This window comes from Monodon monoceros, unplaced genomic scaffold (assembly GCF_005190385.1).
Source record: "Monodon monoceros isolate NGI ecotype Baffin Bay Population unplaced genomic scaffold, NGI_Narwhal_1 Super_Scaffold_7, whole genome shotgun sequence".
NCBI classification, from domain to species: domain Eukaryota; kingdom Metazoa; phylum Chordata; class Mammalia; order Artiodactyla; family Monodontidae; genus Monodon; species Monodon monoceros.
This window is the reverse complement of record NW_021703784.1, coordinates 68,406,134-68,424,267: the sequence shown is the minus strand read 5'-3', so window position 1 is coordinate 68,424,267 and position 18,134 is coordinate 68,406,134. Positions and strand designations below refer to the sequence as shown.

At 34.5% G+C, this 18,134-nt stretch overlaps 1 protein-coding gene across 9 annotated transcripts in view; it reads left to right on the top strand.

Moving 5' to 3' along the window:
* The window catches only part of SOX6 (SRY-box 6), a 691,286-nt gene that overhangs the window by 247,382 nt on the left and 425,770 nt on the right, over positions 1 to 18,134 (top strand). For 5 of the 9 annotated variants that reach the window (XM_029207695.1, XM_029207704.1, XM_029207703.1 and 2 more), the window contains exon 1: positions 1,128 to 1,146. The exons of 3 other annotated variants lie outside the window; for them this stretch is intronic. The gene's annotated coding sequence lies outside the window, so the exon portion shown is untranslated. Of the gene's footprint in view, positions 1 to 1,114; positions 1,147 to 18,134 lie in introns of those variants that run through there. One more of the 9 variants, XM_029207702.1, reaches the window with a different exon arrangement.

Genomic DNA, 18,134 nt, shown 5'->3' with positions numbered 1-18,134 from the left:
TGTAGTAGACAGTACATTAGGTAAAAGATTAGACAATGCACACTAACAAGTGTAGTTCATGTATATAGAAGAGAGGTATAAAACAGGAGATAAAAGCAAGACAAAGCAAGAAAAGTCTGGGAGCAAGTGGTATTTAGGAAGCTAGGCCACAGTATGGCCATAGACGTCAAGTGGAGTTAAAGGACAGATTCCAGTTTCTGAGTAGTCTGCAAGTGAAAGGTTATCAAATTCACAGAAGGGTCATGGTCTTAGATGGACTAGTGCACTCAGGTATAGGAAAACAAGTAGAATCCTAGTATTGGAATCAAAACAAAAAGTCAGGGTCAAACTAGTAGCAAGAGTAATTAATGTCATTCTGAGTCCCAGGGGATTGTGTTGGAGCCTCTTTAGGACGAGATCAGAAACAGTCCTAGAGCAGTGGCTCTCAAATTTTTAATGTACATAAGAGTCACCTGGGGTGCTTTGGATTTCTGAAGTGGGGCCCAGGTGTCTGTATTTTTAACAAGAGCTCCACATTTTTCGGATGCAAGTTTCTACTGATCACATGTGGAGAAAATCTCCATAAAGCCTGAGGTGGCACCTATAGTAGGATAAGGGACCAAATAATCACAAATCTTGAGAAACGAGGCATTTAGAGATTGAAAGTCAGACCTTTCTACTAAGAGAAAAATGTATCTGTTTTTCTCAGAGCCGATTTCTATTTATTTGCATGTCAGAAGGCAGAAAACATGGGCTGATATGAACTCGGCTGGTGTGTTGTAAGCCTATTATGTTTTTCTCCTTATGTATATTGTATATTGAGTGCTTTTGTAATATCCAACATAAAGATTTGTACGTTTTAGTGTAAAAAAAAAGTAAGGCTGATTGTTCTTTTGTGCCTAATCTAAACTGTCTCTCATTTTTGCTTTCCATTTGTTATCTGCATAATTGAATTTCTCCTTTTCCTTCCCACGTCATAAATTGATTAGCATGAGTTGGGCAGACTGCTGTAATGCTAAGGGTTAACCAGAAGAGAATTACAAATGAACTATCTAGAAAGTTGATTATTAATCCAGCTAGAGAAGAAATATGCTTTTACTTAGCAAGAATGAGTATCCGAAGAGCTGATAATATTGTTCAGGCAGTGAGGTGGAATGGCAGAGCTTGGTAAGTAAAACAAAACTTGGGATTAATCTTTTATATCAGTTTTTTAAAATGCCTAGAATGTTGATATATTTAAACAGCTAAATCTAATATGAATTTACAACCTGCCGGAACAAATCTAAAAAGTTCCAAATGTGTTTGTTAATGAGATCCCCACTTAGACTATCAGTAAAAGTTAACTGAAAAGTATTTACGTAAGTAGATAAATATATTTAATTTTGAATATTTATAAAAATACGTGATTAGATTTGTGATTAAGAACCAGGAAGTGGGCATGGAGGAACGATTTCTATAGCAATCTAAGTCCAAACCTCTAACTGAAGAATACTGAGTGACATGTTGTTGTTTTTTCACAAGAGCAAGTTCTGGATTCTTAGATATGAAAATGAAAATATAATTTAAAATATAATATTTGCATAAAGATTCAGTGAGATATTTTTCAGACTCCTAGGTGACAAAAATTGTCATAAGTTCTCTTATTTTCTGGGTCCTAGTACTCATTTCATCCTGATGTTTAATTTAAGGACCTTTCTAAAGACAGCTTTTATTGTATTTGTGAATTGGAAGGAAAGAGAAATGAGAGGATCTGTGCTATTTGTACAAAGAAAATTAAGTGAAAAGATACGATTTTAATAATGTTCTTCCATCAAAGACTGCTCCTCCTGTTGTAGAAGAAATTTGATGTCAATATTCAATTCTATAAGATTGAATTTTTCCATAAATTACTTGATGTTACAAAAATGAGCCTTTTACACATAGTATGGACCATACTGAATATTATTGCAGCTTTATGCAATAATAAATCATTCCAATGTAGCATTGTACTTAGAAGTTAGTAAACTTATTAAAATCGTGCACCATGAAATGCAGAATTTTAATCTTTTCTTTAAAGGTATTTCTTTAGTGTCAATAAAAAGGCCTCAAATTAACATTTTGTTATTTAATGCTTACATGAGCACAAAAAGAGTGTGTTTTTTTTTTTTTTTTTAAAGAGTGTGTTTTTAAAAAAACTATAAATATTGGAAGTATATGTTACATGTGTGCATGCGTGCATACCAGAGCACCATTTGGCCATATACACTCAGCTTTTTTTAAGTTCTAATGTTCTGACTCATATTTAGGACTGGGAATATAAACTATAGTAAGTGAAATAATAAAGACAGTAGTTAAAATTTATTGAGCTCTTGTGTGCTAAATGCTATGTTAAATGCTTTATCTCATTTAATCCTCATATTAACTCTATGGTTGTTGGAAAGCTACAAGGATTATAGTGTATGCTAAAACAAAGAGTAAGCTAATTAAAGAGGCTTTAACATCTGATGCTAAAAGTCTAGAAAATAAAGGCCCATGAAACAAAGCGTATAAGAGGGGAGATCCCTAAATTCTGTGCGCTTGTCTTTCTCAAAATTAAGAAGATTTAATATGAGCCTGGGAAAGAAAAATAGAAGGAAATGAGCCAGTGATTCTTAGCAATCATTAATTCTTTAAAAAAATTTTTATTTGAAAATTTTAGTCATACAAAAATGTATGAAGAATAGGTTAAAATACCTACATAGTTATAAGAAATGAAACATTACTAATACAGTCAAAGCCTCCTGTGAAGCATTCTTCAAATTTGAAGGATTCTTCAAATTCAAGGTAAGCATTCTCTTGAATTTGGTGTTTATCATTCCCATGCTTTTCTTTATACTTATACTTAAATTCCATGTTCATTATATATAGAGGGAAAACTCTACTTACCATTCTCTGAGATCTAAGAAAGACCTTTTCTTGGCTTCCTGTTACACCTTAATTAAAACAAAATCCTTAACACAATCTGCAAAGCCCCAGCCCTGTAAAATGGGGCCCTTGCATTATCAGGCTCAGCTCTTGCCTTTCTCCTAATGGCTCTTTCTGGAATAGCTGCTATACTGATCTATACCCTCCAAGTTTTTTTCCTGCTCTAAGGTCTTCATGTTATGCTGTCTTCTCAACTGGAATACACTTCTGTTCTCATTTTGGGGACTCTGCATTCCTGAACTGAGCTTTCAAATTGTAAACTTATAGAGCAGTACCAGTGTCTATAATCTTAATGTGGAGACACTGTAATGGGCTCTAAAAATCTGGAAATTTTATTTTTATGAATTTATTTATTTATTTTTGGCTGTTTTAGGTCTTCATTGCTGCTCATAGACTTTCTCTGGTTGTGGTGATGGGGGGCTACTCTTTGTTGTGGTGCATGGGCTTCTCATTGCGGTGGCTTCTCTTGTTGTGGAGCATGGGCTCTAGGCGTGTGGGCTTCAGTAGTTGTGGTGCACGGGCCTAGTTGCTCCACGGCATCCTGGACCAGGGCTCGAACCTGTGTCCCCTGCACTGGCAGGCAGATTCTTAACCACTGTGCCACCAGGGAAGCCCAAAAATCTGGAAAAATTTTGGACACACATTTGAGGAAATACATATGGTACTTTTGCATAAGAAAGCCATGAGGCCACTTATAAGAGTTTTGAGGTGGGTAACTATAATTAAAATATTCATAGTGGTGAGGGTTGCTGTAATATTGGTAGGCAGTTTCATTTTTTTAGGGGAATATAGAAAAGGTTATAAGAAAGGAAAAAAGAAAATGAAATCAGTCTGAGAGGAGGGCTAGGGTTTTCAAAATGTCAGAATATACTTATGTTGTACTCTATGTAAATCTTTGCTGGCATTTGTAATTAAAGTCCAAGGCCAAAAGATTATGCTGAAACATTGGTTTTGTTGTTTTTTCTTTTTGGTTGTTGGTGTGGAAAAAGGAGATAAAAAAGAGAATTTAATTAAAATGTTTTAGGGTTAAAGGAGGGGATTTGTAGGTGTCTCTTTGTGGTCACAGAAAGTGCCATTATTATAATATTGTACCTTACATTTTTATTTTTTACTCCTTATATTTTTAAATGAGCTTTTTCATATATTATCTTATACATTTCTTATATTAACCCTGTGAGATAGTTAAAGCGGGGGTCTTATTATCTTCATTTTGTAACTAGGAAAACTGGGAACAGCAATCAGACAGAAGCCAGGACTGACTTAAAAAAAAAATTCCTAGGCATAGTTTTGTAGACAAGACTAATATTCACTCTACTTCTGCCCCTCCAAAAAAGATTGGAGGGTATAATTAGGTTCTTTTAAAGACCAGGATGATTAGGTGGATGTCCTTTGTAGGTTTTCTAGACTTAAACATTTTATTTTTTCTAATTTCCTAAAGTTGCAACGTAGTTAACCATCTCCAGCAAACAGAACTGAGATGGTTAAATGCATATAGTTAATAGATACACTGCAAAGCCTATTCTAAGTTAAGGCTTATCGGGTGAAGTTTAATGGGCCCAGTCCTTGCCTGATATCTTAGAGCTCCAAGAATAAGGAGAAATAGCCATGAATTTATAAGAATGAAATATCATAAAATTTGGAGTAAATAAACTGTAGCTTAAATAAAAACGTGATAAATCAAGCAGAGGGTACAAGCCCCTTGGATGGAAACCCAAGTCACATGGACTGAGGATGGACACCTTTTGGTACTCATTTAAAATACTGTTTTTAAAAGAACAAATGGAAGGCAGTGTGTATGTTGTATATATACATGTGTGCAGGCAAATGGAGGGGTATTTCTTTGAGAACAAAGAAATGCCAGGAGGTATTTGTAGTGATTAGCCAAGAAGGCTGTTTGCTGCATTTAAGGTAAAAACCAAATCTTGTATTTTTCAATTGGACAGATATCCTGGTTACAGAGAAATTCAATTTTTCACTCTTTCTGGGCCAGTAAGCACTAGATTCCCTTAGGTTAAAAGAAACAGGCATATTGACTCTGAAGAATAGAAGTCTTATGAGAATCTGATATCTATCCTTAGATGGCTAAATTGCTGCTATAGGGAAAGAGTGTGAACTGTGGAGGGCCAAACCCAAGTTAGCAGGTGAAAGTCACAGGGAGCCAGAATCACAGGAACAGCAGAAGAAACATTTTGTAACAGCTATAGTTGTCCAAAAATGGAATGAACTTCTTTGTGGATGTAGTGAAGGCCTTGTTACTAGGAGGAATTAGGGAGGAAGATTAAAGTGTTGGGTTATAACAAGTTGTTTCAGTCTTGAAGTTTATAAGAAGATATCCTCTATGTGTTAACTGTTAAGACAAGTATGTGAGTCAACATAACAAAGATATAGTCTTATGTGAAGACAAGGATCAATGTCATGAAGGCCAGGTTTACTTTCTGGGTTGCTCAGCCATACTTACTGTAGTATGTCAGTTAAAAAATTGGTGGATTTTTATCTGTAGGTAGCCATTTGATGCCTGGAATTATCCCAGGTAAGACCTTTAGCCTTCACCAGTTATCCCCAAATCTCAGAAGAACTGGTGTAAGAAAATGGAATTGTATTATAAGGGGGAAAAGAGAAATCAGTTAGTTTCTCCACTGGGTCCAGATCCGGAGAAGAAGAATTTAATATGATTTAGGGAGAACAGATTTAAAAATAACACTAGGGCTTCCCTGGTGGCGCAGTGGTTGAGAGTCCACCTGCCGATGCAGGGGACACGGGTTCGTGCCCTGGCCTGGGAAGATCCCACATGCCGTGGAGCGGCTAGGCCCGTGAGCCATGGCCGCTGAGCCTGCACGTCCGGAGCCTGTGCTCCACAACGGGAGAGGCCACAACAGTGAGAGGCCCGCGTACCACACACACACACACACACACACACACACAAAAACAAAAAATAAAAAACAAACCCCACTAAATTCACTTAATTACCTTTAAAGTCTCTTGAGCTGTGGTACACTAATAACATAAATGATCACATTTTTAAGCACCTTAGAGATTTTCTGTTATTTCAGTTTCTTCTTATTCAGGTAATACTTTCATTTCAACAATTAAAAATATTTAAAAATTACAGAATTAATACACAAATACATTCTTGCTGTAGAGTAGTGCGTGGCATATAGCAGGCAATCATTAGATATTACTTGAATGAATAATTATTGAAAAAAAAAACAAAGGGAATTTTCCTTAATGTCTCTCCCCACCCTGAATTCTATTTCTCTCCCCGAACATATTCACTATATTCAATCTGGTTTATATCCTTCCAGACCTCTTTCTATATAATAATATACATATATACACAATTATTTAGAAATAGGCAGTTTTGTTTTGTGTGAGGGTAACACTCTCCCCTTTTACAGATATTGCTTTATACATTACATATCCTTTTTTTTTATTAAGATTCTGACTTAGACCTTTGTCATTTTAAATAGCTTCACTTTATTTTCTTCTATGTAGTATTTTATACTATGTATATATCATTGTTATAATGATAGATATCTAGGTTAGTTACAATTTAAGTATTCTTAGTTGAAATTTTAGGTATTTAAAACTTAGGGGATGGCAAAATGTGACTGTATTCTTTTAAAATACATAAAATGGGCATAGGAAGTTTCTACCTGATGGGATTATGAGAATTAGGGACACTGAAAGCAAAAGATTAGAATGTGTAGAGGCAGAAAAGGCTACTTTTATCCATTTAAAAATTGAGTGGGGATAATGACTATAAACTCTGGACAATACACAAAAAACAACTATCTGAAGATACTGGAGACCAATCCAAAGCAGGCTAAATCTTGAGAGGAGATGACATTTGGAGGAAGGGATACTAGGTAAGTTTGTCATTTTCAAGGTTTCCAGTATGAGGGCAGGCCTCAGTTTATAGAACTCCAGTAGAAGAATCAGCAGTCTTTCTGGTCTGGAGAACCAGGAGAGCAGACTTTGGGGCAACCACAACTCCTGGGAAGTGAGGAGGTAATCCTCTAAAAGAAAGAGTCACAGAAAGTGAGTCCCAAATTCTATGTGTAAACTTTGCTCCAGTCTCTGACTGATCCCCAAACTATGCATGCTCAGAACAGGCTTTAAGCAGCCCACATAAGACTAAAAGAACTAAACAGATATTTGAGCTGCTGCCCACTGCAGGTGAGACAGAATATGCAGTTTGAGCCTAAACAAGTAAGCATTTTGCTAAAACAAACAAACAAAAAAATGATACTCTTTAGAGCACTATAAAAGAATCCAGAGTCTCCATGACATAATGGTCATGATGTCTGAGATATAACCCCAAATTACTCAACAAATGAAGAATCAGGCAAATGTGAAAAAATAGGGTATTTCAGCAGAGAGATAGAAATTACCAAAAGAACCAAATAAGAAATAAGAAAATAACTTGATGGGCAAGTCAGTAGAATAAAGATAACAGAGGAAAAAGCCAGTGAAATTGAATCAATATAAATGATCTGATTTGAAGAACACAGAGAGAAAAAAAATTAGAAAAGAAATGAATATAACATTAGGGATATGTAAAACATTATTAAAAGTTCTAACATATATAAGTCCCAGAAAAGAAGGAGAGTGATATTATGGCAGAAAATAGTACTTGAAGAAATAGTGGTTCCAAATTTCCCAAATTTAGTGAAAGATATAAATTTACAGATTTAAGAAGTTCCGTGAACTTCAAGTAGGATAATTGCAAAGAAAAATACACCTAGGCACATTAAAATAAACTATTGAAAGCAAGAAAAATGTATAGGTAAAAGTTTTTGGTAAAGACCAAGAAAAAAGAGAACATAACTTACCAATATCGGGAATGAAAGAGGAATTCTCAGCGAAGAATTAATAGAGATTAAACAGATGATAGGGAATGTTATGAAGATCTTATGCCAAAAAATCATACAGGCATATTTTGGAGATATTGTACATTCAGTTCCAGACCACTGCAATAAAGTGAATATTGCAATAGTCACACAAATTTTTTGGTTTCCCAGTGCATATAAAAGTTATGTTTACCCTATAGTGTAGTCTATTAAGTGTGCAATAGCATTAAAAATACTTTATTGCTAAAAAAAATGCTAATCATCATCTGACAATGCAGGGTTGCCTCAAAACATCAATTTGTAGAAAACACAATATCTGCAAAATGTGATAAAGCAAAGTGCAATATAATGAGGTATACTTGTACTACTTAGAAGAAATGGATAAATTCCTTGAAAAATACAGTTTACTAAAATTGATACAAGATGAAACAGAAAACCTAAATAGCACTTCATTTATAAAAGACGTGGAATTTTTAAATTAAATAAAACTTTTAATAAAGAAAACTATGGGTCCAAACGGTTTCACTGGTGAATTCTACCAAATATTTAAGAAATAACTCAATCATGAAATTGAGTTATTTGTAGTGAGGTGGATGGATCTAGAGTCTGTCATACAGAGTGAATTAAGTCAGAAAGAGAAAAACAAATACCGTATGCTAACACATATATATGGCATCTAAAAAAAAAATGGTCATGAAGAAGCTAGGGGCAAGATGGGAATAAAGACGCAGACCTACTAGAGAATGGACTTGAGGACATGGGGAGGGGGAAGGGTAATCTGGGAAAAAGTGAGAGAAAAGCATTTAATGTTTGTAGATTTTTTTGATGATGGCCATTCTGACTGGTGTGAGGTGATACCTCATTGTAGTTTTCATTTGCATTTCTATAATGATTAGTGATGTTGAGCATTCGTTCATGTGTTTGTTGGTAATCTGTATATCTTCTTTGGAGAAATGCCTATTTAGGTCTTCTACCCACTTTTGGATTGGGTTGTTTTGTTTTTTCATATTGAGCTGCATGAGCTGCTTGTATATTTTGTCTTGATTATTGTAGCTTTGTAGTATAGTCTGAAGTTCAGGAGCCTGATCCCTCCAGCTCCGTTTTTCTTTCTTAAGATTGCTTTGGCTATTCAGGGTCTTTTGTGTTTCCATAAAAATTGTGAAATTTTTTGTTCTAGTTCTGTGAAAAATGCCATTGGTAGTTTGGTAGGGATTGCATTGAATCTGTAGGTTGCTTTGGGTAGTATATTCATTTTCACAATGTTGATTCTTCCAATCCAAGAACATGGATTGGAAGAATCAACATTCTTTATATAAAATATAAAATATTTTATATCTCTCCATCTGTTTGTATCATGTTTAATTTCTTTCATCAGTGTCTTATAGTTTTCTGCATACAGGTCTTTTGTCTCCTTCGGTAGTTTTATTCCTAGGTATTTTATTCTTTTTGTTGCAATGGTAAATGGGAGTGTTTCCTTAATTTCTCTTTCAGAATTTTCATCATTAGTGTATAGGACTGCAATAGATTTCTGATCATTAACTTTGTATCCTGCAACTTTACCAAATTTATTGATTAGCTCTAGTTGTTTTCTGGTAGAGTCTTTAGGATTCTCATTATATAGTATCATGTCATCTGCAAACAGTGACAGCTTCACTTCTTCTTTTCCGATTTGGATTCCTTTTATTTCTTTTTCTTCTCTGATTGCTGTGGCTAAAACCTCCAAAACCCTGTTGAATAATAGTGGTGAGAGTGGGCAATCTTATCTTGTTCCTGACCTTAGTGGAAATGATTTCAGTTTTTGAGAATGATGTTGGCTGTTGGTTTTTCATATATGGCCTTTATTATGTTGAGGTAAGTTCCCTCTGTGCCTAGTTTCTGGAGGATTTTTGTCATAAATGGTTGTTGAATTTTGTCAAAAGCTTTTTCTGCATCTATTGAGATGATCATATGGTTTTTATCCTTCAATTTGTTAATATGGTTTATCACATTGATTGATTTGCATATATTGAAGAATCCTTGCATTCCTGGGATAAACCCCACTTGATCATGGTGTATGATCCTTTCAGTGTGCTGTTGAATTCTGTTTGCTAGTATTTTGTTGAGGATTTTTGCATCTGTGTTCATCAGTGATATTAGATTGTAGTTTTGTTTCTTTGTGACATTTTTTTTTGGTTTTGGTGTCAGGGTGATGGTGGTCTTGTAGAATGAGTTTGGGGGTGTTCCTCCCTCTGCTATAGTTTGGAAGAGTTTGAGAAGGATAGGTGTTAGCTCTTCTCTAAATGTTTGATGGCATTTGCCTGTGAAGCCATCTGGTCCTGGGCTTTTGTTTGGTGGACGATTTTTAATCGCAGCCTCAATTTCAGTGCTTGTGATTGGTCTGTTTATATTTTCTCTTTTTTCCTGGTTCAGTCTTGGAAGGTTGTGCTTTTCTAAGAACTTGTCCATTTCTTCCAGGTTGTCCATTTTATTGGCATATAGTTGCTTGTAGCAATCTCTTGTGATCTTTTGTATTTCTGCAGTGTCAGTTGTTACTTCTCCTTTTTCATTTCTAATTCTATTGATTTCAGTCTTCTTCCTTTTTTTCTTGATGAGTCTGGCTAATGGTTTATCAATTTTGTTTATCTTCTTAAAGAACCAGCTTTTAGTTTTTTGATCTTTGCTATTGTTTCCTTCATTTCTTTTTCATTTATTTCTGATCTGATCTTTATTATTTCTTTCCTTCTGCCAACTTTGTGTGTTTTTTGTTCTTCTTTCTCTATTGCTTTAGGTGTAAGATTGGGTTGTTTATTTCAGATGTTTCTTGTTCCTTAAGGTAGGATTGTATTGCTATAAACTTCCCTCCTAGAACTGCTTTTGCTGCATCCCATAGGTTTTGGGTCATCGTGTTTTCATTGTCATTTGTTTCTAGGTATTTTTTCATTTCCTCTTTCCTTTCTTCAGTGATCTCTTGGTTATTAAGTAGTGTATTGTTTAGCCTCCATGTGTTTGTCTTTTTTACAGATATTTTCCTGTAATTGATATCTAGAGTCATAGTGTTGTGGTTAGAAATGATACTTGATACGATTTCAGTTTTCTTAAATTTACCAAAGCTTCTGTTGTGATCCACGATATGATCTATCCTGGAGAATGTTCCATGAGCACTTGAGAAGAAAGTGTATTCTGTTGTTTTTGGATGGAATGTCCTATAAATATCAATGAAGTCCATCTTGTTTAATGTATCATGTAAAGCTTGTGTTTCCTTATTTATTTTCATTTTGGATGATCTGTCCTCTTTCTGTTTTTTAAGAATAACTTTTCAGGTCAAATATTATGATAGCACAATCACTTTTGACATTGTGGTACCATTTTTGCAGAGAACATTTTCTAAGGACTTTGCCTAATCTTTTTATATTCAAATCATTCTCTTTTGAATAATCTACCATGTCAACTATCATTCTTGCCAGTTTTTGTTTCTTCAGTTTCTATCTTGGCTAACTGCAAATTCTTGATTTGTGAATAATCTGAGCTGGTCTTCAGCACTATGTATCTCACAAGTTCCTGCTTCTTTTACAGGATTTGCAATTTCACTTTGAATTCATTTTACATTTTTATTTTGAATATTATTTACAATATTCTACAATGCAATATCCATCAGTCAGCTTAACTTGAGTCTCAATCTTGACTGAAAAAAATTATCTGGCAATTTTTAAAAGTATTCCTATTCTTAGCCTGCACTTCAATCGATTAAATCAGTCTTTGGGAATAGGACCCAGGCATCAATATTTTTTGAAGGCTCCATGTCACTACAATATGCAGACAAGTTGGAGGTCACTGGGCAGTGATTATCAAAGATACAAAGAAATTTATCTAAATGGGTGAGATACAGTTAAATTAATCTGCGAGAGATGTTTGAGTGAAGACTAATTTTTAAAAATGTTAAGTTCTTTAGTGAATATTTTTACATTTTGATGCCTTTCACTTCCTATGTAATTTTGGAGACTCACATAATGAATTTTGAATAATAACAGTATCTTCTATATCCAATGAATGTCAAGTATGTATGAGCTAGGAATACAGCAGTGAACTAAAATGTATGTTGTTCCTTTTCTTGAAGAGTTTACAGTCCAAAAAAGAGGAAGACATTAAATAAATATTTAATTATAAGATAATAAATACTGTGAAGGGAAAGGGAGACCTAACCTGGGCTTGGGATCAAGGATGGTGACTCTGCATTAGTGATCTTAAAGCTGAGGTATAAAAGATGAGATGAGTAAGAGATAATTTGGTGAAGAGGAGATGTAGGAGGGAACAGAGTTTTTGGAAGGCCATAAATTGGGAAGAAGCTTGCAAGCTCTAGAAACAGAAATCAGGTAAAGATGACTAAGAACAATCAACAGAGAATAGACAAGGTCTAAGTTGCTGTGTGTGTGTGTGTGTGTGTGTGAAGATGAGATTAGAAAGATGGTTTGGAATCTGATACAATCTGTAGGTTGTGAGGAAGTAACAAAGGTTTTTAAGCAGGATATTGACATGATCAGATTTTATGTTTTAGGACCACAATTCAGGTAACAAAAAAAAAAAAGATTTCCCAATGTGGTGTCCTCAATTATTAAGGTAGTATGGATTTCTCCTCCTACTCTCAATATTCTCCCATTCCCCAAGCTAAATGCAAAACCACATGTAGGAGGGAAAAAAAAAACTCCGCTAGCATTCCTCAAGAGCCATATGTATACCAATACAAGCAGAGTATTCCTGTGAGTTTTTGAATTTGCCAAAGACAGCTTTGAAATAAGTCCAGGAGCTTGAGAGCCATATTCAAGGGATTGACCCCAGAGAACAGTATGGCTCCAGCAGCCACAGATCTCTGAAGGTACTAAAGTGGCCTGAGGCAATTAATTTGATAGCAACAAACATGAAACTGTCCTTTTAGTTTGAATGACTATTAGCTAGTAGGAAGTGGGAGAGAAAAAAATGAAAATTTTAATTAAATAATGTTTTACATGTTTTTTTCCTTTGGACTCAGTTGAGTCACAAATGATATAGCAGTTGCCTAGGATTTCCACACATTAATTAATTCAAAAGAGCAGAAAATGAATGAGAACTAGAAACTTATGTATTATGCCCTTTCCTTTAAGCACCAGGAAAAACTCGGTGTCTCTTGTGATCATAGGAGTTTGCATTTCTAAGACTTGGCTGTATCCAATTTAAAAATGGATTAAAATATGCTCCCACACATATTAATAAAGGAAAGATATTTGTTTTATTTTTCTTTACCTGTTTATTGAAAGTAAACAATGATGGAAATAGTTAATATTTATTTGTACATTTAAGTGATGGAAAGAAGACGTGAAAGCAATGACACTACTAAGAGTAAAATCACATCTAAAGAACATTTTTGTTTTCCAAAGATAAAATGCCCTTAACAAAACAAAAATTTACAGGCATGATTTAGACTTACCCTCATTTTATTACAAAATATAAATATCTCTGATATTAATGGTGTCCATTGCCTTTAGGCCACTGACAATTGGAGTCCAAGAAAAGAAACGAAATCGTCACAGCACTATCAGCTAAAGAGCCAATTATAATAGATCTGGAGATAGCAAGTTTTACAGGAAATTATGCAAAAGGGGAATTGAATATTAATTGTAATTGGGAAGCACAAAATCTAAATTCTGGTTCTGACTATGCCACAGATTAACTGTGTGACTGTGTTTCATTTAGTCCATCTCAAATCTGTACTCGCACTGTACTATTAATACTACTGATAATAATAACCAATATTGAAAGTAATTGAGAGTTTTCAGTGTCCCAGTACTTTGTGCCTGTTTATTCTTCTGCCTTTCTCTCTTTTAAAATTGAAGCTCTAGTTAGTGAAGAAACAGGAAAATGATTTATATTTCTGGGAAGAAGCACTTTTTCTAAATGAAAAAGTCCTCTGAAATCTGCTGTATGTGCTGCTGTCTGGCATGTTTGCTAATTCTACATGGTATTCAGTGGGACAGTTCCAAAGAGAGATACACATACTAGATCAGAAAGAAAAAAAATTGCTGTAGGTTCATTTCTGATGTGTTAATTTTCTTTTTATGCTGCCACCTTTTCTTTCTTTTTCAACTGTGCAGAGTCAGTGATTGCTCAGTAATAGCTAAATTGCTTAAAGCATTCTTTTATTTTAGAAGGTAAAGTGCATTTCACTTATGACTATGCTGCTTGAAATTTTGTCCATTTTATCAGTTTATTTTGCTGTTTCCCTAGAGTTTTTTAGACATTTTTTACCCTAAAAATGAGGGTGTGTCAGAATTGTTGCAAGCAAAGATAGAGGTAATCGTATGTGGTTCCTGTTATAAGCTTTGTGTTGATACTGACTGCTATTTAAAATGGAACCTCTAAGATGAATCTACTTCTAGCAGTTTTTGCTTTTTCAAGTTAATTTATTGTGCAACATGTAATCAATTTTTTCGTAATAATTACATTTGTGTTATACCTTTATTGTTCAAGGATCGATTTGGCTATTTGAACAAGGAACTCAACACAGAATGAGTTAATCCCTCTAATACACATTCATGTGTTTCTTAAATTTCTAAAGACTGCCCCTTTAAGCACCAACATTATTTTTATACGTTTCCTATACATTCTGATTTCCTAAATACTTTGTTGTTTAGAAATATTTTAAAAAAATGAAGGGCTTCGCTGGTGGCGCAGTGGTCGAGAGTCCACCTGCCGATGCAGGGCACACGGGTTCGTGCCCCCGGTCCGGGAAGATCCCACATGCCATGGAGCGGCTGGGCCCGTGAGCCATGGCCGCTGAGCCTGCGCGTCCGGAGCCTGTGCTCCGCAACGGGAGAGGCCACAACAGCGAGAGGCCCACGTACCGCAAAAAAAAAAAAAAAAAAAAAAAAGAAGGGGATATTTAAAATCACCCATAATTCCATTACCAGAGATAACCCCTGTTAAAATTTTTGGGTAATGTATATATAGTTAAGCTTATATCATATCCAGTTTTAAATTATAATTTAAAAATTTAATTACCTAGCAGCTTGCCTTTGTGGCTCAGAGTCATCATGATGCACTTCTGATTCCTGAACTGCTTCTTGAGTTGAATTGTCTATTAAGGCTACTTATCTCTATGTTGAGCAGGCCCCCAAACTGCTGTGCTTTTTGAGTTCTGGTGTCTGCATTTTGGATTTTCTGTCTTTTCCTTTGTTTCCAGACTGTAAAATGTCATTTCTTGGTAATTAGTGTTTTTGCCTCTAGTAATATTAATCCTTCTTCCATACTCCTATGAACTGCTATTTCTATTCAGCTGTAGGCTGTTAAATTAGATAAGAAGAGGGGGAAAACTAGCATTTTATAAAGTTCCTTTCTGTTGTACAGCACTAATACAGGTGCTTTCACGTAAATTATGCTATTTAATTTTCACAGTGAGTCCCTGGATTATTGTTAGTTCAATTTTCTTAGACAACAGAGAACCATTTATGAGCGCTTACTATATGCGAGGCACTGTGCTAAGAACTTTACATATACTATGTTAATTGGGTTTATTTCTGCAACACTCCAGTGAGGTGGACTGTTTTACAGTTAGAAATACCTAGATTCAGAGAAGCTGAATAACTTTCCCAAGATCATAATACTAGTAAGTAGTAGAATCAGGGTTTGAACCCAGGAGTGCCCCTCAAATAATTAAAAGCACTATAATTTTATCTGAAGTAAAAGTAAATAGATTCTGAGCTCCAGAATTATTCTTTAAGAAAAGTAAGTGAGCTTTAGTGTATTACTTTGACATCTGTTTTGGCTTTTGCTTCCTTTTTAATTCTCCTCATTACTCTGTTATAAGGATGTTGCTGTATAAATGATCTATGGAGAAACATGGGTGTCTAAGGAACTCAATATTCAGGGCAAATTAATCCTAAAAGAATGAAGTTTAAAAAATTTACCAAGGAAGGAGCAATTCTTATCGTTGTTAAATAAGCCCGCCATTCATAATTCATAGAATCATGAGTGTATTCTCTGCTAAATTTCTTATATCAAAAGGTACTGATTTATGGATTTACATAGAAGTTAATACAGTAATTAACCAAAACACCATTGTATTGATTGTCCATAGCTATCCTTCTTGGGGAAACGGGTTTTAATCTCAATGTATATTTCTAATTATACATGAAATGAAGGAGTAATTCCAAGGAAAAAGCCTCATTTGATTATTCTATGGTAGTTCAGAGGTTAAGTGGTGGTTAAAACTTGGTCTTTAAAGTTTGTCTGCCTAGATTAAAATCCTGACTTGACGATTACTAGCGTAATCTTGGACAAGTTAATTTATATGTGCCTACTTTCTCATATGTAAAATGGGGATAGTGATAATAATATCCACATACTAATACCTACTCCAATATGTGTTGTTTGTTTTGTGGACTAAATAAGTTAATATATGTAAAATAACTACAATAATGCTTGTACAATAAGTGCTTTACAAGTGTTACTATTATTATTTTAATTTGAACTATTTTTCAAATCTCTGAGTTCTGTAAAAACCAACAATCTTAAGTCTTTGCCTATGAAAACGGTATATTTTTCACTTCAAGAATAACCTAAGTAGTGTCTTCCATTATTCGCTCTCTCCTTCCTTAAGATCTACCCTGAAGTTGACAATGACCTCACTGTGAACTTTGTAACTTCATTTTAAATTATTTCTTAGACATAAGTACAGAAACATTCAAAGTTACAGTACTTTATTTGGAATGGACAGAAGCTTCATGTGAGGTGTCAAATATAGTGTCTCTTTACCTTCATATAATTTCTTCCCAGATTGTGAGATTTTTTTTCTGCCATTTGAAAATATGATACATTAGGCAATTAGGTTAACAGTGGAGTCCAGCAGCTGACTTGAGTGTTGAATGTGCATTGGTATCCTGTAATGGAGAGGACTCCTTGTTTATTTGCTATTTTATTTTTGAAAGAAAGTTGCAAATGGCAATTTACTCTACCCCCCCCCCACTATGGTGTACATGTGCAAGACAAAGATAAAAACTATGTTTCCTTCGTGGAAGGGTGTGGAGGTAGAGGATGATTTCAAATTAGAAATAATGACAGCAATAGAGGCTTCCAATGAAGATACTGTGGCCACCAAAGGATAAAGGGAAGAAGCTAATTTCTGAAGTTGAGGTATTTGATTAAACATTTAGGTTGCTCTTTATGTGTACAGGTGCCAGGTATGTTGTTATTTATGAGCTGAAGAGACAGTGTGTTTGACAGAGGTGTTTATTGGATGGTTTGATGATGGTTGGGAGAGAAGCAATATTGAGATATCCAGAAAACCTGTAATAAGTAAAAAATATTTTGATAGGTAAAGACTTTTGCTTTTTAAGGCTTTTGCTTTTCTTTTATAATGATTAACTGTGAGAATTGGCTTATTGTAATGGTGGTTTATTATCTTGGATAATAACATTGACTTAGAGAAAAAAAAGAAATTACCAGATTTTGATTAGAATGTCTAATGCTTTCTTTTATTACTTTAACGAACTTTCTTCTTTTTTTGAAAGAGCTTACAACTTTGTCAACCTCAGGTGACTTTATGTTTGAATGTTTATTTTTTAAAGTCTGGCATTCTGCCTGTGTATCCCTCTGTGTGTGTTTGTTTGTGTGTGTGTATTTGGACTGGAGGAGGAAATGGGGAGGAAAGTGAAATTTTAAGGAGATGGAAAGTCAGTGAAAGTTGACATAAGGGACTGGAGTTTTGTATTGAAAAATAAAAGATTTCAAGCATGTTTTCCCCCTTAGCAAGAAAAATGAAACTGACTATATTATGCATATTTCCATGAAGAATGTATATAAATATCATATGCAAAATTACAGGAACAAGCAAACTTTCTAAGAAATGGAAGAAAATATATATGACAATAAAATTGTAGCAGAGGTAAAGAGAAACTTTTTTTGAACATACTTTTAAATATAGTGTCCAACTGGGATAAAGTTTCAACAGAACAGGCTGGGCCATTTATAGATTACAACACATTTAATTTTCTCAATGTTACAGTGTTGATTTTGATAAAGAATTTGTTGATGCTATATCAGCTTCTCCATGTGGAGGAGTGCTACTGGGTGATTAGTTAGACTTGGGGCTTGTGGCCAAAATTCAGAAATTTGGTCCCCAGTTCTTCTGGCTTTCTGAAAATGGGAAAAAGCTAGTAAGTTTTTCTGAGTCTTGATTCCCTCTGAAAGAAGTTCTTCAAGGGTGTCTGCTTTTTCCTCTTTATCTTCTTTCTTTCTTTTCTTTTCTTTTTTTTTCTTTTTTTTGGAAATTCTCTTTTTGTCTCATGTTTTTACCATCTTCATCTATATTTAATTAAGTAGATACTAATTTTAGAGGTACTCCAGGTTTTATATTAG